The following is a 25,491-nucleotide window of genomic DNA, read 5'->3' as shown; positions in this document are numbered from 1 at the left end:
CCAAGTTGCCCTGCGAGCGACGGTATAGACGGCGTGCTTTCTTCCCGCTTTCCTCGACTGCGCGTGCGAGAGTGAGTCGCCATCCTAGGATCACCCTCGCACGCTATCACTAGCACATGCAGCACACGGGGCGCTGGGACGATGTTATCGGCCTTGAAGTTTATACAGGAGATCACGGCGACGCCGACGGCGATGGCAGAAATGCACCAGTAGGGTCCGCAGAGTCGCGATTGCCATAAACGAACGATCAAAATCACCCCAAATGTCAACTTGACGGTCCCCAACAAAACCAAACCATACCACTAACAAGCTGAAACGATCCACAAGGTTCATCACTAAGAGAACTTTTGAGGCGAACAGGTCGATCATACGAAACACGCTATTCGGTGCAACAGATCATTCGACCATAGAACATTTCGTAGAGTCAGGGATAGGAAGTTCAGGAAGTAGGTAGGCTTAAATAATATAACGCATCGGTACCGCAGACAAAACACAAAGGTCGATGCAGTTTGCACCATTACAGTACCGCTTGTAAAGTTTTTGAAACGTCATTTTACTCGCTATTATTTGAACGGTCAATCAATACATATATTTGAAATATTTTTCATTTTCCATATTTATCCAGCAAAACTGATCACTTTTGGTTTAATGGGATCCCAACTTTGTGCAGCACGCACCTGTTTACAACACGAGCTTAAGTTTCCTTTAAAATATTGCTCTATGAACTCGCCCTGCATTAAGCCGCCACGTACTGATAAAGTACTTATTTCCGCATCATTTCATAGCTTCTTCGCTTGGCTTAGTCGTGATTCCTATAAAGCGGTGTTGTTGAGGAGCCACGTGATTCGGAAAAAATATGTTTTTGTAAACACGTGGCGTAATCCTACAATACTGATTGGTACTGAAAATGACGGTTCTCTCATGTCTTCATGACATTTCTGAATACTAAATAAACTGTTTCGAGAATACATAGCGAATAAGTAGAGAACCGCACGACGTTGATATATATTTAATTTTCATCTCCGCACTGAATGATAATAAATCGGAATAACAACTCTAAGTATCCTGCTATATTGAACATTTATTCAACTTAGGCTAAAAAATAAAACAGCACAAAAAGACGCGAAAATTTAAACTCAGTGTGCACCAATATCTCGAAGGTCACTGCTTCACCGTGTGCACAATAGGTTTGGTCACAATAGCACACCGTATGTCACCGTGTGCTACAGAGACCTGAATTTGCTGTGGCAGACCGTCTGAGCCGCTGTTTTCTACGAAGAGTGTTTGAACGCGACTTAAGGAGCTCGTGTCGCAGAAAAGCCGGTGTCGTCGGCGTCGGCGTGGGCGGCGTTGGCCGTGAGCGATAAATCCCAGCAGCCACTTCATGAATAAAAAACAACTTGCAAGATAGGCTGGGTGGGAATCGAACCAGGGTCTCCGGAGTGTGAGACGGAGACGTTACCACTGAGCCGTTACCACTTTCTTTATTGACACTGAGCCACGAGTTCGATGCTTCAAAGCGGTACAAAAGCGCCTCTAGTGAACGCGGTGTTGCCTTAGAAACGGGCTGATTCTAAGGCTCAGGCGTGTGTCGCTTGCTGAGGCGCACATTTCGTTGTCGCGCCGAACGCTGCGTTGCTCGACGCTCACCGCGTCCGATGCGGGGCGCGTAGTTGCTGCGCCGTAGCCCATTGTCTTACACCCCTTGGCGGGTCGACGGGAACGCTGTCGCGTTCCACTCTTGAAGGCGAAGCTTAAGCGTCCTCCATTTTTTTTTGTTCTGCTTCATTGTTTTAAAGTTTCTCTTCCATATGGTAAGCCATATTTATGAAAACGTGTGACAATGTATCGAATAAGGAAATTAAAATGGTGTATTGTTACATTCCTTCTTATTTTCTCGCACTCAAGAAACAAAATAGAGTAGCCCACACTAACGACGACAAATGGGCGTCGCTCTTACATAAATAAACCCTTATGTGCACGTCGTCATACGTGGCAGCCGTACTAAAAAGGAGGTTGTAAATTTATTGCTGCGTTGATTGCAGCAGCAGCGCCTGTGCAGTAGGGGTTACAGTGCCGCTTTACGCAAGATAAAGTTCAACAACGCCCGAGGCGAACCGTCCTTCTTCGTGAGCTTGAATGCACTTTCTTTGCGCTGCCTGTAGCACTCAACAAAGTACACACAACACTTGTGCGCTGGATTTGTGCACATTTGCTTGCGGCCATTGCTCGAACTCAAGCCATCAAGCAGAAAATCTGGAAGATGTAATATGAATCAACTTTTATACTTAATCAACTTTTTATTTATATTGGCGGCATTCTCCTACTAAGCTTCCTGTGTTGCACGTTCCACCACTGCGTTTCTTTCTTGTTATTTCTGGTCGCATGTGTTTATGAATCCAAACTCTATAGCTATTTTAGCTCCTAAATATCCGAATACTCTTCCCACCATCTCAGGCTGCTTAAGACGACAAATCGGACCACAAGGGAGGTTACCTGCAGTTATTGTGGTCTTCAGAATTAGCCTTGAAGCCATCGGTCACTCGGAAAAGGTTTTCTTCTGCATTCCCATTCACTTGCTTTTTTTTTTCACTTGCTGACGCGCGAAGTATTACGTTTTGAGTGTTTCCAGCTTTAAAAAAGTGGCCGAAGGCAGTAATATCGTTACGGGTAGTATAATGTGTCAAATATCCATTCCTGACTCTTTCACGGAATTTGAGTGGTCTGCCCGTCACCAGATGCTCTTAAGCATCAGTAGAAAGTAAGGCAAAAAAATTCAATTTCACGAAAAAAACTACGGGAAGGCAAAATATACAGAAAGGAGAATTGTCAGAGGCGTCCTGCGCGCACAACTTTCTTGCACTCAATTTTCTAAGGAAGTCTCAGGCGCTTCTGACGTCTACTAGCACATGTGAAAAAAGCCATCAGCTTAATAATGTGCTTCAGTTGTAATTGCTTGAAATAAGGTAGTAGTTTTGAATACTGTGGCCAAGTGCGTGCAACATATTGCAGGGCATTTCTATGGGAATGAAAAGGGTGAGGTATTGCGCACTTTTAGGCATCGCACTCAATATTGTTCTGCCAGTTCCACGCTGAAACTTGCAAAACAGTTCTTGCTTGCTCAGAATATGCAAGATTGTTAGTTCTTTTGCTTGTGCTGCGTCTTTATCACCATTTTATTTTCAATACTCTTCCCACCAGCTTTATATGGAGGTGCATACAGCTGGGCATATAGTAGCTCCACTTGTGTGGCGTTTCAGGACAGGCTACTACATAACTGCTGACGTTATAGAAACGAACGTTCTTATCAAAGCTGCTGGATAATTTTGCCTTAAAATCAATAAGCTTTAATGGGGCTGGTCATAAGTGAAAGAAAGAAAGGTTTCCGCTGAATGAAGAGAAACGACTATAAAATGCAGAATACTTATGCAAACGACAATACCTGACAGTGTGAATGGTTGGCAGACAAATACATTTCAGAAGCAAGCATTGAACCACCTTGAAAATGTTGTGCAACTGTTTACAAAGGCAACCGCAGTGCGGTAATCGAGCTGTGCAATCATTGGCAATGTGCATTTTCTTACTGGGAGACTACACTGAATTGCATGTGGTGGTCTATCAGCTAGAGAGAGCGAAGAATTTCATAGTTTATTTATTTATTTACTTATTTATTTCGTAATACTCCTAAAGGCCCCGAAGGGGTATTACATAGGGGGAACCGATACATGAAAAAATGCGAGCTTTGCGCGTTACGGGAAAAAATTAAGTACGCAAAAGTTATAAGAAAATTTAAAAAAACCACAAAAGTTATACAAAAGTACGATGTCTAGCAAACTACACAAGTAAAACAATATAAAAAATACATTAGTCTAGTGAAACTCGGACAGAAAATAGAAAACATTCTGAGAAAACAAAGTGAGGGAATTCAATAGGCACAATGTAAAAGAAGTAAAACGAGGTGTTGCTCGAAACTACGTCAGTTTTCACCTTAACAAATTGATGAGACATGAATACACTTGTACAATGTGCACGCAGAACGGTAAAACAAATGATCAAAACAATATATACACAGACCAACGTATGAAGAAACAGTACATGATGGATATTTACGCGTAACTATTGCGTAAAAGTTCCTGAAAGGTTGCGAAATCGGTTTGAGTAGCAATGTGTGATGGTAGGTTCTTCCATGCAACAATAGTTCGGGGAACGAAGGAGTTAGCATAGTTAGCTGAGTGACAACTGATGCGTTTGATCTTGAAGATATGGTCTATGCGTGAAAAGAAAGCTGTCGCTGGTTCGAAGATACGGTGAAGGTGCGCATGATTATAAAGTTTGTGCAGCCGCGAGAGGCGGGCAATCCTGCGGCGATGAGATAGTGGTCAAACTGAGCGCGAGCTTTTAGTGCTGAAATGCTAGTATAGGGTGAATAATCAGAAAAAATGAAACGGGCCGCGCGGTTTTGCAGTGATTCGATTTCTTGGGTTATATATGTTTGACAAGGATCCCAGATAGCTAATACATACTCGATTTTGGGGCGTATTAATGTGATGTATGCTAGTGTGCGTAGTTTAGCTGGAGCATGCTTAAGGTTGCGTTTGAGGAGGCCTAAGGAGCGGTTAGCTGATGCCAACATCAGGCGAATGTGATGATGCCGCGTTAGATCAGACTGTAAGTGAACACCAAGGTACGTATATGAAGTTATAAGTTCAATAATGTTGTTATATGCTACATACGATGTTGGAATACGGTGGTTGCGCCTAGTAAATGGTAATAGCTTCATTTTAGTTGTATTAAGAGTCATCAACCATGTTGAACACCATGTATTAATAGCGTTAAGATCGGTTTGAAGAATATCTTTGTCATTGTCGCATGAAATTATTCGATATATTACGCAGTCATCGGCAAAAAGTCTGATGTGGGAAGACACACAGTTAGGCAGGTCATTAATATAGATTAAGAAAAGTAAAGTGCCAAGAATACTGCCCTGCGGAACACCGGAGGTTACTTTTGTAAAAGAGGAATTACTGTTGTTAACAGACGTATATTGTACTTTGAATGAGAGAAAATCCTTAATCCATCCAATAATGGCTGGGTGTATGTTAAGGTTCATTAGCTTCAGTACTAGTCTATGTTGAGCAACGCGATCGAAAGCTTTAGAGAAATCCAGGAAGATAGCATCAACTTGAAACCCTAGGTCTAGGTATGAATTTAAGTCATGTAAAAAGCCGGCTAACTGTATTTCGCATGAATAACCACGACGAAAGCCATATTGGTAATCAACAATAATTTTGTGGTCTTCTAAGTAGATACTGATTTCAGTAGACAAGATGTGTTCAAGTAATTTACAAATAATACTGGTTAGGGAGATGGGGCGATAATTCAATGGGTGAGTTCGGTCTCCAGACTTAAATATGGGTATGACTATTGCCACCTTCCAGTCATGCGGAATAGTGTTAGTTGATAACGACTCCGAGAAGAGTGCACACAATATAGGTGATAAACTAGGTGACCAACGTTCTAACACTTCATTATTAATGCCAGTGTGACCAGATGCGGAAGAAACTTTGAGTTAATTTAGTAAAGAAGAAATACCTGCTTCGCTAACGATTATTTCTGGCATTGATATGTTAATGAGATTGTCAAGGGTTGGTGATGATGTGGTGTCTTCCGGCGTAAATACAGATGAAAATGCGCTGTTCAATAAATCGGCACATTCCGAGTGGTGGACCATATCACCGTGCTCATCAACTAGTGTTAATTCGGGATAGCTCTTCGGGTTTATCACGCGCCAAAAGCGTTGAAGATTGTTAATGAGCATAGAATATAGGTCATGGGCAAAGAAATGCCGTTTAGATGATTTTAGCAGTGACTGATATTGCTTATCGCAGGTCTTATAATGGTGCCAGGAATCTTAGTAGCGGGCTTTATCGGTTTTAGGATATAAATGCTTTTTCTTATTATTAAGGCGCCTAAGCTTTACGGTAAACCATGGGGCTGTCGGGGTGCAGGCTATTTTTGTTAGAGGGACAAATCGATTAATTGGTTCAGTAAGAGTGGTTTTAAGTTCTGCCCAGTTATGGTCAACGGTTTGAAATTGGCATCTATTGAGGAAATGTAAAGAAAAGTCAGATAGCGCGGAATTTATGCTGTCAAAATCCGCTCCATTGTAACATCGGATGTACTTATCAGAGCACGGACGTCTTGGAAGGCAAACTACAAGACTACCTGTTATATCATGATCAGCTAGCCCATCTTGATCAGTTAAGTCGCAGCATACGTCAGCATCACTGGTTAATACTAGATCTAAAATATTAGCGGATGTAGCCGAGGATCGCGTTGGATGGGTGGTAAGCTGTGTTAAAGAAAAGTCGAGACATGACTCCAGGAAACTGTGGGTCTCAGGTAGGTAGGTCGATGTTGAAAGGTTAGCCCAATCAACATCGGCGAAATTAAAATTACCGAAAATTAGTACTTGAGATTTAGGAAAACATACAGTAATGATTTCAAGGAGCCGTTGGAATTGACGAGAAAACGTATTGCCCATTCCAGGAGGTCGATAAAAAGCACCAATAATCATTATAATGCCTGCTTTATGTTTTATTGAAACCCACACACACTCTAAAAAAGTGTCAAGGTGAATACGTGTGGCGAAAATATTTTTGTTTGCGCTGCCACCAAAACGCCCCCACCTATTCGATTTTTCCTGTCACAACGAAAGTAGTTAAATGAAGTCCAGCTTTCCAAAATGCAGGTATCGCGGACAGTATCGGTAAGCCATGTTACAGTTAGTATCACTATCTATGCTCATCATGAGTCAATGATGGATGATAGCTGTGCCGTTTTAGAAATGACACTTCTTATGTTCGTGTGAAGAAAAGGAATGCAGTCTTGGGCGTCATTCTTCCTCTATATCGGTCCAGCGGATTGATGGTTAGTGTAATCACATGGCCCTCGTCATTCTGTAGCTTGTTCAGGCACTCGCTTCGCGCGTTTCTGATCACTATTCCACATAAAAACGTCATTAGTAATAAACAACTTGTTGAACACGACTCGCACACGATCGCCTTCCTTTCGTATGGTTTTGGAAAAAAGCAAAAGGTTGCGGCGTTTACTTTGCACTGTTTCGGACTAGTCACGGGAAATGCTAAAAGGTTAATCTTTCAGTTCGTAACCATAGCCAAGTAGTGCATCAATTTCTGTCATTGGAAAAGATTGCAATAATCGGTCGCTTTTTATCGTTAGAGAAACGACCTAATCTGTGCGCTCTTGTTATTCAGGACACTTTCATAACAAGATGATGGTCGCAAAATTCCTGAACCAGGCGCTCAGAAGTTTCCCATCTCTCATTCTGTTCAGAGACAGAAAGCCCGTAAAATAGTAAATTGCACCGGCGGGAGCGGTTTTCTAGATCGTCGACCTTATCTTCTATTTTGGAGGTGGTCACTTCGTGGGTTGGAGAAGAGTGCGCATTAGCCTCCTCTGACAAAAGCCCTGAAGTTATCTTTCGCCCGAAATCATCGAGTTGATTCTGCATTTTAGAAAAGCGTTCTTCGCAGTCAAGTGCTACTTTCTCAGAAATATTGGACAGAATTTTAGTTTCAAGTTCAGAAACACGTCGACGTAGCTGGTCTAGGTCACTTTTTTATGCCGATATGGATTTGCAGTACCTTATTAACAGATTCGCAAATACCTATACTATTAGAATCTAGTCTCTGAACAGTGCTGAATACAAAATCAAGTTTTTCTTCTTGTGGTTTGGTCATGGGACCCGGGTTTTCCTCTACGTCGGCCCCAGTCAGCAAAAGGCGCCATAGATGCAAGACACAATCACGAAAACACTTCATTGAATCTTCATTGAAGTTAGGCCGGGAACATCAAATCTCTTCCATGGCTAACTCCTAACATATCCCCCACTTGGTGCCAAGCAGAGCTCTCATAGAACTCTCAGAAACTTTGCGACTAACGGTGGTAAACCAATTTTTTTATTATGCCTAAATAAATTTCTTCAGAAACGCGTAATTACCTGCCACTCTTGAATCCTTAGCCACACATCCTAAGCGTTTCTTGACAAACACTTTAAAGTCCTTGAATGACTGTATAAAGAATTCGATCAAGGCTGTATTAAACTACAGGATTTTAATTTCTTTTTTCCTGCATCGCCCATACCGGGCTTCCTATTTCGGCAAAAGATAAAAATGTGCCCCCTTTGGTTCAACGAAAAGACCTTAAAATACAAGTACGTGGCCTCGTATTGCGCAAGAGAGAGAATATAAGCATTCATCAATTATGTTCAAGGGTCAAACTTAGGGTACGCAATTCAAGAAGTATGTACAGTTCACCCATAACTTGGTACGTTACATTGTTAAATATAAAACTGAAGTAAAAATTGGTTTTGCCATGGCACTAAGAAAACTTTGTAAACGTTTTATATCACACCTCATAACATGAGCAAATGCGGGTTTATAATTTTTTTTCCGTTGCGGCAGTTGTACTTTACTGACCATAGCTCCATGCGCACGGCGTGGACGATGCCATTTGTTTTGGCAAGTATCTAGTGTTTTTCTACCGGTCAACTGTATCAAGTTAAGAACATCATCATCATCTACTTCAATGCCTGTTCAAATTCGCCAATTCGCTAAACAATGGTGACGTAGCACGTTGCGAAAACATATCATGCATTCATTCTGAGTGCATTGTACTGGTTGAGTGGGCGCGCAAATATTGAACCCGTGAGTAAATTTCAATAATGACGTACTTCAACCAAGCGTTGTAATGAGATAACATTAGCGTTTGAAAACAAGCACTGCGTATCTATGTCCTTAACATGAAGCACACGTGCGGTGACAACAGTGAAACAACGCCGTCGAATAAAGCAGCTGGAGACACGCGGGTGCTTTGATCTCTGAGGCTAATTATTTTCTGAATGAGTAGTGTTGCACGTGTCGTCGCTTGTTTGAACAGCGCTAGGTGGAGCAAGCAAAACTGTTTCATGTGCGCGCAAAAAGCCCTTTGTCAAGCTGGCACACGACTCTGCAGATGTTTCTATCAAAGAGCTGGCGCTGTGCCACGCTAGAAAACAAGCGCTCAGTCATGTTTGTCGCACTCCAATTTATACTGAAGCACAGGAAAGGCTAGAAGGGCACTTTGTAAAATGAGCCTTTTAGCGTTTAGCTACGTGAGAAGGATTTTCACAGAATGAGATTATTCTGCACGTGCAATGACAAAGGGTTTATTCGGGTTCAGAGCATTATAAATCTGCCCGCACCTGCTCAAGTACATAAGTATTTGGTGTGACACTGGTCACGAACGGCCTAATTGGAGTGCACGCAATACTCCTACGCGATCATATTGACACAAATCGCAAGTGAACCAGGCAGCCAAGCGAAGGGACAGAATACAGAGCACTTCTGCGTCATTTATTCTTGTTTGTCTTGAATATTTGAGCTGTTGGATAAGTGGGCGCTGCGTACACAACTTTCTACCGCTTTCGACAAAACGCTTCTATGACGTAATAAACGATACTGACGAGTTCCCTTATATATTTCTGTTGCTTTCATTAGTTGTTTGCTATCTGCTAATTCATTCAACGCGAACAACGTTATAAATAGTTTACACTAAGTTTATCAAACGAGCAATAAATAAGAGGTGAAAGGCGGGGATGTTAAACACAAGACAACCATCCCGTTTGCTACTCTACGTCGGAGGAGGGGAAAACAGAAATATAAGAAAGCAGAGAAGAGAAACAAATGCACGACAGACGAAAAAGAAACACAGACACCACGTGCGGTAATTTCAGCTTCGTTCAACAGGGTTGTTTCGACGTAGGATCGTTACTGGTGCCTTCAGCATCGTTTACTGTGACGACCTTATAAAGAAAACCTGGATCACGCCCCTTGTGTAATGTAATGTAGCTTATGTAACTGTAATATTTTCTTGGAAACGTTTTCGGCGGATGCTATGCACGGAGGGAGCTTTCTGGTGCAGTATTTTTGTTTCTATCGCGTTAAGAGTCACAGTTTCACTCGAAAAGCGAAGCATTGATTGCGATAGCAAGTTAGTAAACAGCCACATCAAATAAAGGTAGTAGTCTTATCGACCGTATAAACTTGTAAACATAGGCGTACTAACTAAATTAACAAGCATGATGTCATGCGCGCCGAAGCAAACACGAACACATCTTACTCGATGATCGCGGAAACTGGCTGTGAAAACGCTCGAGTGAGAAAGCGCGGCAGCAGGAGCGAGCGAATTGAACTTCGCGCTGCCTCTCGCATCAGCGCTGACCAGTGAAAACACGAGACACGGCGCGACTCTGTCATCGTCGCAGATGCGTGAAGTGGCCCAAAGTAGAATGCGCCCCCTGCCTAACTCCGCCTCCCGGAACCTTGCGCTCAACGGAAGATGGCGCGCTTCCTTTTTGCTTTCCTTCCTTGCGTGCGAAAGATTGAGCCGCGATTGCCAGTTCAGCCTCGCACGCTTTCAGTCGCTCATACGGCATAAGGCGCACGGCGACTATTTTATCGCCCTTGGACTTCATTCGGAACCTCACGGCGACGCCAACGCCGACGTCAGAAATGCACCTGGAGTGTCCATATCATTGCCCTTGCAATAAAAATAGACTGACTATTGACGCGTGCTAATCGTGTCGCGACTTGCGAGCAACAATCTGTACATGCTTTGCGAGAAGAATTGTAATAAACATGTTTGACGATTTCAGAATCGTCAAATTTAATATAGGAATTGACTGCTGGCCGACTTACGGTACTAACAAAACTTTATTTCATATATTCAAGTACAAGATAAATTAAGCGCCATTCTTTTTCATCGCACACTTTGGGAACGAATATCTCGACGATCTTGTCATCCTCAACATTTGTTACAAGTGAGTACGTCTTTAGAACTGACAAACCTCAATTCGTAAATCACAATGTGTGTCATAAATATTGAGTGACGAGCCTGTTAATACAGTTTTGGTAATTTGAAATATGGCTTTTCATTTCTACTTCAAGTAACATTCACCTTTACCATTAAACCGGAACCAAAACCAAGATTGGGCTAGGTGCCAGAGAGATTAAAAAATATATCGGCAGTCCTCGCAACAACAGCTGTTAAATATATCAGGTGTACTTTTAACCTTATCAGAATTCTTTTTAAAAATCACATAGGCGTATAAAAGCTTTCCGACTAATTATTTATTGCGCGCAATGCACATTGCAAATCAAAGCCAGTGATTTCTAAATGCGCATATACTTGGGACGAAATTCAAAACTAGCGCCACTTTTCAGATAAATTCTGTCTAACTGGTTCTTGAAACTGGTGTCGTCCTCCGAGTACATTCCAAGCAGGTATGACTATTCAACGCAAGCGCTACAACTTGATCGTCAATTGCAATACGTGCCGTAAAGTAGGTAGCTAAAAATATTTAGCAAAAGTTTAGTAATGAGAGGAATGGGCGTTTCAATACCTAGGGCTGCATGCTGCAGGCAATTTTAATAATTTCTGATAAGTACAAAACCACGCATACACACACGCACACACACACACGCACACACGCAGTAGTATGCGTGTGTGTCTGTGCGCGCGCTGCCGATTTCATGCATCATTTTTCTTATCTGCACTAGCATCCGAAGTATATGACATGCCATATGCATCCCTAGTTAAGAACTTGTCTCTTTCTTTCTCTCTCTCTCTCTCTAGGTCTAAGGAAGACCACGTTTATCTTTTTTAAAACATCTGCACTCAAAAACAAGATTTTGTAAGAATTAAGATATTGCGGTGAAAACAGAAATTTTTGCAAAATTTAAAATAATTCCAGGGGAGAAAATGTTTATAGGCAGATCAGTTTTCTCAGAAAACTTTCCGCCCGTCCCACTTTATCTTGCCCAGGAAAATGAACTTCATATATATTGCGTGCCTTCGCATTGACTAATGCTGTGCACCTGGTACTTCGACGTCACGAACGACAAGTGCACTCTTAGCCTGACTTATCATTATTGACAGAAACGTAGTGAGCGCTGAGTGTTAAGAACGCAAAGGAAAGAGTCACCGATGAAGAATATTTCTTGGAGACAAGATACCCCTCGATGGATGCAAACTTTTTAGTATACCTCAGGAATAATGATACTCCTGAAAAGAGTTTGAAAATTGCAAGCATTTTTTTTCGTAATCCATTGCGCCAAATTTGATGGGGTGTTTTCATTGAAAAAAAAATAGGTTAAAATCCACCCAGTTCTGGTAGAAGGTGTTTATTCACCTCTCTAGTTCTTACAGAAGCTTCTGAACAATTGTAAAACTTACAGCATTCAAGTATGGAAATCAGAATTGGGCTACTTTCAAAGAAGAAAGTTTATACAGTTCTGTAAGTTGTGCCTATTCATATATCAAAAGCAGACCAAATTAATGATTTAGTGACCACTCTGGCAATATAACATAAGCTTATTTTACGTCCACTGTAGCATTGTGCGTGAAATGTGTTCTTACACGAAGCAGCTGAGAAGTGCTGAGATTCCAGCTGCAGTCTTTGTCGAAGCGCAGAAGAGGAGTGCGCACGAACTGGTGTCTGCTTCTTCGTTCACATTTGGGAAGCAGCACTTCGCACGACACTACACTGCACATGGAACTGCCATGCGTGCCGGATCGAGTTAATTCACCTGGTATGAAAGGTGGTCCACTGACCAAGTGGTGAGTGCTTGCCTGCGTGACAGGCGAAGTGCTGCCCGACAAGTCGACTCAAAATAACTTGGCCGAAATTATGAAAAGTCAAACATGGTTATGAGGAAATAGCCTGGGTAGTACATATTGTCTATTAGAAGCGATATTTCTTACATGCATAGTGACTTTAAAGCTAAAAGACAACTACCCTCCCACAGTCCGAAAGCTTTTAAAACGTACACTGAATTTAGTAGCATTTCATGGGAGCGCGATGAAAGCAGTGAGATTACAGTCATTACCGTGAGCGGTTGCGTTGTGCATCGGTTTTATGGTCGTGTGTTGCAAGCTTCGTCCTCAAGAGCCGCCGCCACGTGGCAGAATGGCTTTTGCGGTGCACTGACTGTACATATTGCAGGAAGAAAAACTTTAAAGGCACGCTAAAGAGGAACTCCAATGCCGTGTGCTGACAAACACATTCTTCCGAAATTCTCGTTCTCGTTCTTCCGTTATTTTCGCGGTACGAAGTTGTTTTCTGAAAGAGAAGGTGAAGACCCGATTGTTTTTGTTTTTGCGCCGAAACATCAGTTCCGGTATATCAATGCGACGTCATTGATTTGAATATATTACAGCGAAAGCTGTATATTTATTTATTTATTTCAGTAATACTGCCAGCCTTCGCTTGAAGGCCCTTCGTAGGAGTGGGTATTACAGGAAGCACAGAAAGGCACAAAAGAAATGTGTAACGCAAAGAAACACCAAAGACAAAGTAACACTCAAGGAACCACTAATGAAGGATGCTGTGCACTTTATACAGGGCCAAGCCTTGTACACGAGTGATACGCCCAATGTTCACATAGAAGTTGATAACATCGCTGTTGAACACTCGCTGACATATGACTCACCTTCCGCAGGTTTTTGGCGTCCGGCAGCAGAAACAGACTTAGCGTTTCCTAAAAAGCCCACACGGGTGCAGTGCGACGGCGCCGATGTGAAAATGCGGAACAGATTAGAATGCTCTCCGTGAACAATAATGTGACGTCAAGGTTGTCGCAGTATATAAGTAGGAGAGTTATCGGCGCTAAAGACAGCTGCGTTATCGATGGAGCGGACACGTATAGTTTGTGCACCCGAAGAACAACATGCGTACGAGAAGCGCAGGAGGGAAGAGCTACGAGAATGTGAACGGCGCAGGCGCGAAACGACCACCGAAGAAGAGCGCTCTCGCGATGCTGAACGAAAACGACAATTGCGAGCCCGGGCACCTCCGAACGAGCAACAACGCCAGACTCACAACGAAAAAAAAAAAAGACAACCATTCCCCTCTGTCAAGATTGAATGGCAGCGAAAGCACTTAGCTTTTCGTTTGAGAGCTTTGATTGTCGTCAGCTTTCGCTGCCATTCTATATCTTCACAGAGTGGAATGGTTGTCATATTTTTTGTGCATTTGAGCCGTTGTGACGGCCTCTTGCTATTCGAGTGTCTCATGGGCGGTTTTCTTTGTGATGAACGGCAATATGACACATATCCATGGTTTGGAAATGCGAGCAGGTAAGGTAGTTAGCACGACTCACGAGAATGACAGCATTTGCACGCTTTTTCGCCTGCCCGCCCTTGTTCCAGCGAGTTCACCCGCCAATAAGAACATCATCGCCTGTTTCATACGGTGCCCGGGGGAGCCCATGCAGGAGTCTGATGGCAGAGTCGAGAAGTCACGGCGGGAATTGGAAGCAAAATGAGTTACGTTGCCATGCCTCGAGGGCATCGAGAGGCTCTTGTAGCTGCGCAGTTTTTTTCTCGTCCGAACACGTGCAATCGGGGCCGGTGTCTGTGATATTAGAGCTTGGCTGCCTGTCACCTGACATTCAAGGCAGAAATGAAAGTACGCTCTCATTAGCAAAAGGCTGAAAGGGAGCTTGAAAAAGGTATGTGGCTAATGCTGGAACACTCATCCTATGAACTGTCTATGAAACAAACGTAAGCCAGCCTATGCTATGGAAAAGCACGGGTTACCATGGGCGCTGAGAAACATTGTGGTGTCCAGAGCTCACGTTGTTCGTACCTACGCGTTGTTTTGCTTGGCAATACTTGTACAAGAAGAAATATTGGGAGTAGTAGCAGTTTTGTAATCTATGTGGGCATTGCGCTATTTGGCTATGGTAGTGCTAAGAATTATTTTACGTGAAAGAGGCGAGATCTGAGATTGTAAGCGGATACTACAGGCCAAATGCTTCAGACTCACTGTCTGAATCAAACTCACTGCCTTATTCTGCCAAAATAACGGTATTGCCAATGAGAAATTCTCTGTTAAGGGCCACACTCACTTTAATATGGAAACACCGGTAACAATAGCGCAGCGAACACGCTTGAATTTCAGTGTGGCCAATCATACAGTGTTCCTGTGCCGACACATTTTTTTTAGAAGTTGGTTCTACGACGATCCCTTGATAAAGGAGCAGTCACCCTTTTAAATGGCGCTGTATTATAGCAAGACGATGAAAGTATTTAGCAATGCGTAACGTTTGTAATTTAATTCACCGTTTGAGGTGAGCACATTATTATGTGTGCTTATGCGTGCACGTGAGCAAAAGCGGTGCCGTGAGCCATGTGCGTCCGGATGTTATGCTTAGTGGTGGACTTTCCGCATAGAATCAATAATGTCAATCTCTCGGAAAGGTCGCTTAAGCGCATTTCCACTTCTCATAAATATAAGCTATGTTGGAGTTACTTCAGAATGAGGTGCCACAGAGCTGCGAACACAGAGACAGGCCCGAACTCAAGGCCAGAGCTAAATTTTTTCGAATGCGTTCGCTTTGGCAGCGGTTTGTTTACTCGGTAAATCTCAATATACTTACAATTACCTCCGTATTAGATCCCCTACCGTTAACTAAAGCTGCAAAGCTTCGCGTTGAAAGAATTCCAAGTTGGGTGCTTCAAGGTACTTAACACTGACAACAATAAACAGGGCGCTTAGAGCCTTCTCATTTCACCAAATTCAGCACACTAATCTTTGTTCAACACGCGATATAATAGGGTGTCTCAAGTACTGCGTCGACGTCCACTGGCGTATGAAAGTAAAGCTACAAAGCAGACATAAAGTAAGAGCGTAAGAGTGGATTTTTCCTAATACAATCTTCATCGTGAGAAAGCATATCTCCTGCGTTCTGATTTGGGCCAGGTATGAACAGCGGTAGCAGCTGCCTTTACATTGAAGCAGAACCAGAATTTGGAGAAGTAGAGTAGGGTGCAGATATAGCTATAGAGAACATTTCTCCTTGGGAGAGATTTCTGGTGGTGATAGCTTAGCCTAGAATACACTGCGGCGCAAATAGCAAGACAAAAAACCCGAATGTACACGCGAACACGGCTTTTGAGCATTTTGATATTGAAACAAAGAAAGCTAAACTTCATTGAGTCGTTTATTCTATTCTTTGTTCATGCACTGCTATTCTGTTCCCTTCAACTTTTTTGATAAATTGGAATATCGTGCTTCGTGAGAGATATTGATCAGCTTAAATGTTTTACATGCGTACGAACTCCTCTTCATGTGCCGTAGACTTTGTTGCTGAACGTTCTGTTTATTAGATGGTAGCCTTTTATTTTACTCTTTCGAAAGTTCTTTTTTAATTATGGGGTTTTATGTAGCAAAGCCATGATGTGATTATGAGGCATGCCGTAGTGGGCGGCACCGGAATAATTTTGACCACCCGGGGTTTTTTTTACTCCTGTGGGTGCAAGGAAACTATCGAGAACCTATTGTGTGCCTACCATCGCTACGATGTACGCCTCTCTCTGCGGGCAACTTTACACCGATTGGACTCAAGATCGTTCACCGAGTCAAAGATACTCGGACCGTCGCCACAACCGTCACTGGCACGATACCGATTCGTGCACATTAAGAATACTTGAAGTGCACCGGCTAATAGACTGTTTATAGTGTCCCTGTTTATAGTGTCCCTCCCACACGCACTCGCTTACTCTCTCCCTGTGTTCCTCTTTCTATTCCCCTTTCCCCCACCTCCAGTGTAGGGTAGCAAACTGGGTGCTCCTCTGGTTGACCTCCCTTCCTTTCCTGTCCTTGCCCTCTCTCTCTCGCCCCCATCAAAATGCGGCCGCCACGGCCGGTAATCGATCCCGCGACCTCGCGTTGAGCAGCCCAACATCATAGCCACAAAGCAACCACGGCAGTGTCTTTCGAAAGTTTGCACTGCGGCATAAAATCTTCATTTCTTCTTTTTTTTAATGAGAACAAGTGTGAGCTTGAATGGTACTTTTGTGTTCAGGATGTCTTCAGTAAACGTACTAATAAATTTATAGTATACCTCCAAACAACATTAAACGCATTGCACGAATGAAGATGTGTAATAACCGATTGGGAGTTTCTGTTTTGTTTCTTTGTTTGCGTTTTTCACAACGACACTATTCTTCGGGAAAGAATGACAGTTTTTCTGTATGTTGGCTATGTGGAAATGAAATGCTTTCTTTTTGCTGAAAAGTTGGTTATTGATTTTGTAAATGGCGCTTGCAACCAGGGCGCTTTAATGAACTTACATCATAAAATAAATAGTACCGAGTACATTAGGCGTTCGATACTGTAGTTATATTTCTAGGTAGGCTGAAATTATCAGAAACATTTGAAGGCGTCGCGCACTCTACTGTTACGCATTTGGTCACCATTTTCACGTGAGGCATAAGTTGCCAAAATTGTCCTCCGGTTATGTAGGTCGTACTACAATCACATTGAAATATTATAGGTGGACGCCATGTGCCACCATTCCTTAATATTTTTTAGGCAGATCGCTTGTGTAAGACACATCCCACTAACTAACATGACACATTCGGGACATGACGCCATCGCTCTAGCAACGCGAGTAGCCGCATGTGTGTGGGGCGCGCTCGGGCTACTAGGTCTCGTTTGAAACACGAATGCTTAAATACGAGTGTTTGCACAAATCCCCTCGTTGGGTGCTCTTGGAATATGTGCCTCAGACTGGAAGCTCATGTGTGTCCTCCATCCCTTATAGCCCCCGTGAGCCGCAAGATTACATTTTTATTTTCCGTGCCACCTAAGCATGGGCACGTGTCAGCTCTATGAACCAATCCTGATGCACACACACACACACACACACAAAGGTATATATATATATATATATATATATATATATATATATATATATATATATATAGTAAGAAGCCAACAAAAAATTACACGAATGACAGTATAGGGGAAGCTATTTCTTGTTCTTAATTAGAAATATGATAAAAGGTCCCAGGTGTCTATAGCTATCGCCTAAGAGGCGCAAAGGCAAATGGCTTGTACAATCTACTGTAATTCACCTTAACCCTCCTTAATGCACCCTAATCCGCCTTAATCCACCTAAACCCCCTCAACCGACTCTAAGGCACTATAATGCACCCTAATACTCCTTAATACATTTTAATTTATCTGAATTCACCTTATTCTTCCTCCATCTACATTATGCTACCCTTATCCCACTTAATTCGCCTACGACCACCTTAATCAACCTTAATACAACCTGATCCACTTTAATCCTGTCTTAATGCACCTTAACCTAGCTTAATAGACCTTAATCCATTCCCTACTCAATCACTAATTCATTAATCGTCTCTTATACATAGCTAGACATGCTTTAGTTCATTTCTGGACTTGGGTCACGTGATATTTTCCGTACCTCCCAACGCGACCTCGAAGCAGACATCAAAGGCTCTCGCTTTAACAGCTGGAAATGAAAGTCGATGAAAAAACAAGTGGAAGCAAGTGGGATACCAACCCACGTCTTACGACTTTAGCTACCCTGGCACCGTTTTCCCATCCACTTTCTTGTGTATGTATGTATGTATGTATGTATGTATGTATGTATGTATGTATGTATGTATGTATGTATGTATGTATGTATGTATGTATGTATGTATGTATGTATGTATGTATGTATGTATGTATGTATGTATGTATGTATGTATGTATGTATGTATGTACGCCTTAGTGGAGAACTCCGGAGTGATCAGGACTACCTGGGTATCGTTAACGTGCACTTAAACATTTGCACACGAGCGTTTCTGTATTTTCCCTCTTTTAAGATGTAGCCGTCATGGTCAAGATTTGATTCCACAACCTCGTGCTTAACAGCGCAGAGCCACAGCCGCTAAACTACCAGGGCGGGCTTTAAGGAAAACTGTTGCACGGCTCAGAAATATCAATTGCAGCATTAAATAAGAACTCTTTCGGCTAACTCCGTTCAGCATGAATGAAACGTAAGACCTCGAGATTCTCATATTGACGCTAGACAGATTGTGCTATCATCCATTATTGAGTGACAGGTCACTCAAGAAGTACCAGTCGACAACATGGCGATTATTACAGACACGCACATTCTCCACCCCCTCGCTGTACAGTCACATTTACCCAGATACCCAGATGTTTACACACCACAATGCAAAGCATGCGGGGCGGCTCGCGCCGACCTCGACCACATTATGTGGCAATGTCCTGCAGCGACACACGCTTTTAAACACAGCACCAACCCTACATTTAAAATCACCACGACTGGGCAGTGGGAGGATGCGCTCCTCTGAGCGTGCCCGGAGAACCAACTCTATGCAATCCGGCTGGCCGACGACACGGCCAAGACTCAAGGTCTGGCTGCCACCTGGGGAAGGGGAGTCCTGATGGGGCTAGTCTCCCGGCCCCCGTCCCCTTGATCCCAGCAAAGACATGTAAGAAAGTTTCTCTCTCTTTCTCTCCGTGAAGGAAGATCCATCAGCTACGTGCCGTAGCTAAGTTTGGTCTTTGGATGTCAAATTCTCGATAAGATTTCAGCATTCGAAAGTATAAGAATGCGCTATGCCAAGGAACCCCTTAAATCTCTCGGCGTTTACCAGGTAAAGCGCACACGATGTTATCTAAACGATTCCGGTACTCTAACTTAAGGGTTAAAGGTGGGGTGCAGACATCTGAACATTCCATATAAGCACTATCAGCTCTAATTTTTCGTTATTCTATTGGCCCGATGCCACTTGTACTTTGTCTCTCGCCAAAAGAAGCGATCAGCGCCTGAAAAGTGCAGAGCACGGTGCATCTGGCACTGCTTTTTTGAGCGTCTGCACCGGGCATCGAATGGTCAATCGCTCCTTGATCGTCTCATTCAACGCCCGTTATTTCGAATGGGAAAAATGGCGGCTTTATTTATGAATATCACTACCATTCTGAACATGCTGCTTCAGATACGTCTCCGCCTCCAAAAGGTATCACGAAACACGTACTCGCCATTCACCTCACAATCCCTGACATGCACAAAAAGTCTGATATTGCTGTTTCGGCAATATTCCAATTGGCTCAGTCTCACATGTTCGAAAAGTTTCCAGATTATCTTCAAGTTTTCACACATGCATCTGTACACAACGATAGTCAAGGCACCTCTGCAGCTTTTTTCTGCCCTTCAAATAAAGTGCGACGTATATTTCAAATACCTCATCCAGCTTCGTCAACAACTGCAGAACTAGCAGCGATTCATGTTGCATTGAAATACGTGCAAGAGGAGTTAACTACATCGAAAGTTGTCATCTTTACGGACTCCCGTGCTGCCCTTAGCAGGTTACAACGCAGTGAGCTTGATTGCCCACTTCTGCTCAGCATTACTGACTCTGCGAGCAAAATTACATCACGTGAGGTATCTGTCGTCGCTCAATGGATACCTTCACACGTAGGAATCGCCGGAAATGAAGAAGCTGATCGGCTCGCTTCAAGTTGCGCTCATAACAACTGTGACTGCCCAGAAATTCTGTGCAAGCTTGATGACGCTCGTCTCCTGATACGTCGCCACCTGCTTAAGCAGCATCCAGATCAGCGTGTCGCAAATGGAACGTTCCCGCCCCGTGTTCGTGGTCGAGGCTTGCCTCGTCGCGCTAGAGCACAACTGCTCAAGCTGAGGGTTGGTTGCGTGAACGTGCACGAACGTTTATACAGACAAGGGCGTGTGGCAAGTCCATTCTGTGCGTCTTTTGTCTGCTACAAGACACTTCAGCACCTTATATTTGAGTGTCCCGCTTTCAGTACGCAGCGCATGTCGCTAGTGAGAAACTGTCACCTCCTTGGCCTGCGGTGTGCGACACTCGAGGAATGCTTATACCCCAGTGGTTGTGCTTCTAAACGTGATCAGGCCCATCGCGCCCTACTAACCTTTCTAGAGCTAACTAACTTAGGTTCACGTTTCTAGCGTGAACGTTCAACATTCTGTAGTAGCGTGACCTTCAGTGACCGGCCCTACTTTGTGTGATCTGTACTGTGTCCTAAAGCTTCTTCCTTCGAAGATGGGAGGTGGCGGGTTCAAACACCTTGTAGTGTATATTGTGAAGCGACTACCAGTGAAACGGTGATTTCGTGCAGCTTACTTGGCGTCTCATCGTGGAGCACACAATTAGCCGCATAGCAAACTAGCCATGGATGTGATTGATAATTGTGGAGGCTGTTCGATGCGGCGTCACTTTAACTCCGGCTGCAGAGTCGAAACTCGGCGGAACAACGTGCTAGTGTACTATGTTCTACTTTAGTCTTTAGATTTGTCCTGTTGCTCTTCCTTTCCTCTTTCCTCCCTTCCTTCCTATCTTCCATTTCTGTGTTGCTGTCACCTCCCTTCAGAAGAGTAGGCAGGCGTTGTGCCCCTTCCGGTGGCAGTTGCCAGCCTGCTCCTCGCTTTCCCTTTCCTGTTAACTGTATATATGTGTATATGTGTTCAAAACAAATAATAATAATAATAATAACGTTGCGGTCTAGCTCTACTCGGCGCAATACTAGTCCAATTCAATATAGCAGTGTTCGCGCTTGTACAACTGGTTGATTTCTGCAACTAGAGAGGGCCAGCTCTTGTCTGTGTGAGAGAGAGAGAGAGAGAGAAATAGAGACGCAAATAATGCTTCTATGCGAATAATTTTTGAACCAAATTGGTAACATGACAGCGTAATTAACAAATAGGCAGTTTTGTTGAAACGAGATCGCCGCCGTGAACTGCAAGGCCAGGAATCTGGGCACAGGAATGAGGAGTAATGACATCCCGTCACCCCACGGCAGCTCAAAGGGGGACGACATCGGCTGTGTGTGGCCTTGTTCCCAAGAGGGAACAATGCCACTCGGAGCGGCAATGGAACCACCCACACATGGCAATACAAATCGCGTCGTTGCTCTGCCTTCGTACCCCCCGCCCTCTGATACCACGCAAAGGCGCACTTTGGCCACTGTCACGGTTGTACCCAGGAGACGTGTAACGACCAGACTGTGGTGCACCGAATGTGAAAGGGAAAACGAACCTACTTTTCTCGTCCCATGCGACATCTGCCGAGCAAATGCCAAAAGAATAGTTTGAATCCAACCGAATGTAGCCTCCGGAAACTCCCGCTGAACTACCAATGCAGCAGTGGTAATGCAGTGGTAGTTTATTATGACCCAGGACCGTTCAGTCCAGAAGGGTCAAAACAGAATATTGCCCTCTATCGTAATAGCAGTGCGCGCGTGGGCCGGCCGCTTGTGCAGGAACGGGCGCGTCGACAACACGGCACCACATACAAGTGTGCCAGCTTGAGCTAGCTGTCAGGTCTCCAATCATGCCGTCATGGCGTTAGCTATGCTGAGAACCTTAGTGCGGAGCTTCTGGAAACTCAAGCTGTCTTTATTTTTAAAAGTTAAGAAACGGGCGTGCAACCGTCGTAATAAGGTTTCCTCCCCGTTTTCTTCCAGCTGCCCTTTGACTCAGTTCCTCACCATTAGCGGCACTTTCTGGAGTGCGGGGCAAGCGACTTCTTGAGGTTGTTGGCGGACTTCTGTTAAGTAGTGACGCCACCACAAAACATGCAAGGTGACCATTATTATCAGTTGTGCGAATCGAGAGTCCTTACTCTCTTTCCACACGGGAAGGAGCGATGCCAAGGGCACCGTGTATCATGTGTTAGACTCCCTTTACTGAGAAAGGAAACATGATGTGCCGTCTGCTTCGAACGAATCCCCTGGTGCTAATCGCTGGCGTCTACCACCAGCTCTGAGTGCCATGGCTCCAGAGAAATCAACACATTGGTTGCTTGATTGACTAAGTGAATATTCATACAGTAATTTAGTTTTTTTTTAAAGGCGAGAAAACCGTGGATTTTTCTTTGCTTTTGCAAATTGCTGCACGTTAAATATCGCGACTTCTGCTAAGAGACCTTCATTGTGGAATTGTGGGGAGAACTGCGCTCAAGCTTTTAAGGTGCATACAGTAACCGTTAAGAGAACATCCTGAAATCGCGCTTGGACCTAGATCATTCATGATATTGTTCTTAAGATTATATTTCAGTCAGGATTTATTATAAGAATAACAGGATGCCAGTCAGACATAAATTCGCTAATGTTTATTATAATTTAGCCATAGCGAGTTGCGCCAGAAAGTTGAAATTTCCGGAATATATTTGCTAGAAATAGCTTCGGCGGTATTCTAGAAAAACTATTTTTGCACTTACCATGAATTTGCCTTCGAAGGTTACCCGTTAGTCCCCTTTCATATAGAGGTTCAGCGATTATAAGTTTTATTCAAGTGCACGCGGAAAAAAAGAGAAATGGTCGTGCACTGGTCCACATAGAATGAAATTTTGCGCACTGGAAATAATTGAGACCTTACGTCAATAAAATTGCTCTGACGTATCGACTAAGATGTGCCGGCACGCCAAATGAGAACACAATGCTTGAAGCATTAAACTACACTGAAATCACAATTTTGTTTGCGCCACTCAGTTACGGAGTATACGTTTAGTATTTTCTTCACTTATTGCGCAAAAAATAGTGGGGCTTTAACTGGGCAACCTACTCTGCTACGGTTGTTTGAAGATTAGGAGTATAATTGCTTGGACCAATCGATTAATGCAGTCATTTCTATTTTTTAAATCTAAAGCTAGTCTGCTTCGAGTGACTCAAACTGGTGCGCCACAATGTCATTGTTTATTTCGTGGCACAACCGGCTACAGACTGATTCTTGGAAAGCCTTTCTCTCGAACAACAATGAATGGCACTGTAAAGCTTATCCTATGGATCTCCGCCAAGGGTTCCTTGCAAATGACACCACAATGGTCGAACGCTGTAGACTGCGCTTTTTGTCGTCATACAAGAAGGCAGAATAGAATTGAAGATTTCTTTAATCCAATAGAGATATAGGTGGAGCTCGCACACTTTGTAACTGTCTGTCTCGCAAAAATATCGGCCGATCCCGTAGGCAGTCCAGTCTAACGCGGCGTCTCAAAGCACTGGCAGTCACAGGGCAATAATGCGAAAAATTTGCCCGTAGCGCACGCGCCAGCGTTTCAAAGAGCGATGTTCGCACGAGAGAAGCATGGGTGCGGCCGTGGCCTAATAGGAAGAGCATTTGGTTTATGCGCTAGAACAGAGAGGTTCCTTCCTCTCATCGCTCACGCATTTAATTAAAGCATTATATAGGAAGACTTTACTGACCCCTGAGGTATCTAAGAGAAAATTCAAGGTGTTTACCCTATCACGTTATGTTCATGGAACTGCAACAATATAAGAGGTATAGGAACGCCTCTTTAAAAAATGAGGGTGTGCTAGGTCTCCTGTGACGCACGTACGAGCAGCTGCCGAGGCGTCACAATCATTGCAATCTATAAGTATACGATATTGCAGACTTATACTCAGCGGCACTAAGTTTATGCGTAGTTTTGTTTATCAAAGGTGTATTCCATTGGCCTGGTGCATTCTCTAATGATGTGTCAGACACCATGTTTGGCTTGTACATTTTATTACGGGAAACTGTAGCGTAAAAAAAAACATTTATTGGGACAGTAAATATACATAGACAGGCGCACTCGCAGAGTCACTTTCATAGGCTGCTAGCTTCGAGTGGCGAAAGAAACGAAACAAAATTGCCAGGTAACCTATTCGTGCTCGCAACAGGTCATGGAAAAATAAATATTTTGAAGGGTCACCAGTGACAGTTACCTCACCGAGTTTTCATACCCTTCGGAAGCAATAGAGGTGCAGTTTGCCACAGACTATACATAGTACTCAATACTTAGCATATGTTTCGAGCCTGCCTTTTCAGCCATATGGGCAACGCATGTTCGCTGTCATTTCGAAATCTATGAGCAAATCTTAGGAATTCCGCGTGGGGAGAAAAACGACGAGAAATACGTGGAGCGCGGATACAAGCAGCACCACTTTTTTATACCTTCTCTCTGTTACTTTCTCTCACGCTGCCTTATTAACATAAAATTTACTCAATAAAAGATAACCACTCTTTGTGTGACTGGAAAAGAATTTGGTGTGCTAACAAAATCCAAATAGTGGTGATTTCTTGCGGCTTTTATGCCTCTATATATTGTAGAACACTGACGAATAAAAAAACTGTGCCAAATTGCGACGTGTCTTTTAAGAATAGTTCAGTACGAAGCACATCGCTTTCCGGAGGACGACAAGACCTTTAAGACACTGTACTTTACCCTGTGCTGTCTAACGTAGTGCTAGTTGCACTAACGACTGTACCTAACAAGGTTCCAAGGCTCCAGGAGGGCCAGCTGGCTCCCAGAGTACAAGCTGCCAATGTTTAATAAAGCGGTGACTTTTCTGTGCTAAAGGTTTTTGACATATTTGCTGGAATGGACGTTACAGCGAACATATTTTGTCCAGGTTACATCCAGTCACGAATAAATGGGTGTCTCTGAATATGAGGCACACTGAAAGCACCAGTATATTTCTACGCTTTAGTTAAGCCCATGCTTCCTTTCTTTTTTTGCTAAAATGACTTAATGAGGCCGGAGACAATGAACGAGGACACACAGTTTCCGTCGAGTATC

This window comes from Dermacentor variabilis, chromosome 2 (genome assembly GCF_050947875.1).
Source record: "Dermacentor variabilis isolate Ectoservices chromosome 2, ASM5094787v1, whole genome shotgun sequence".
Lineage (NCBI taxonomy): Eukaryota > Metazoa > Arthropoda > Arachnida > Ixodida > Ixodidae > Dermacentor > Dermacentor variabilis.
This window is presented reverse-complemented; position numbering follows the sequence as displayed.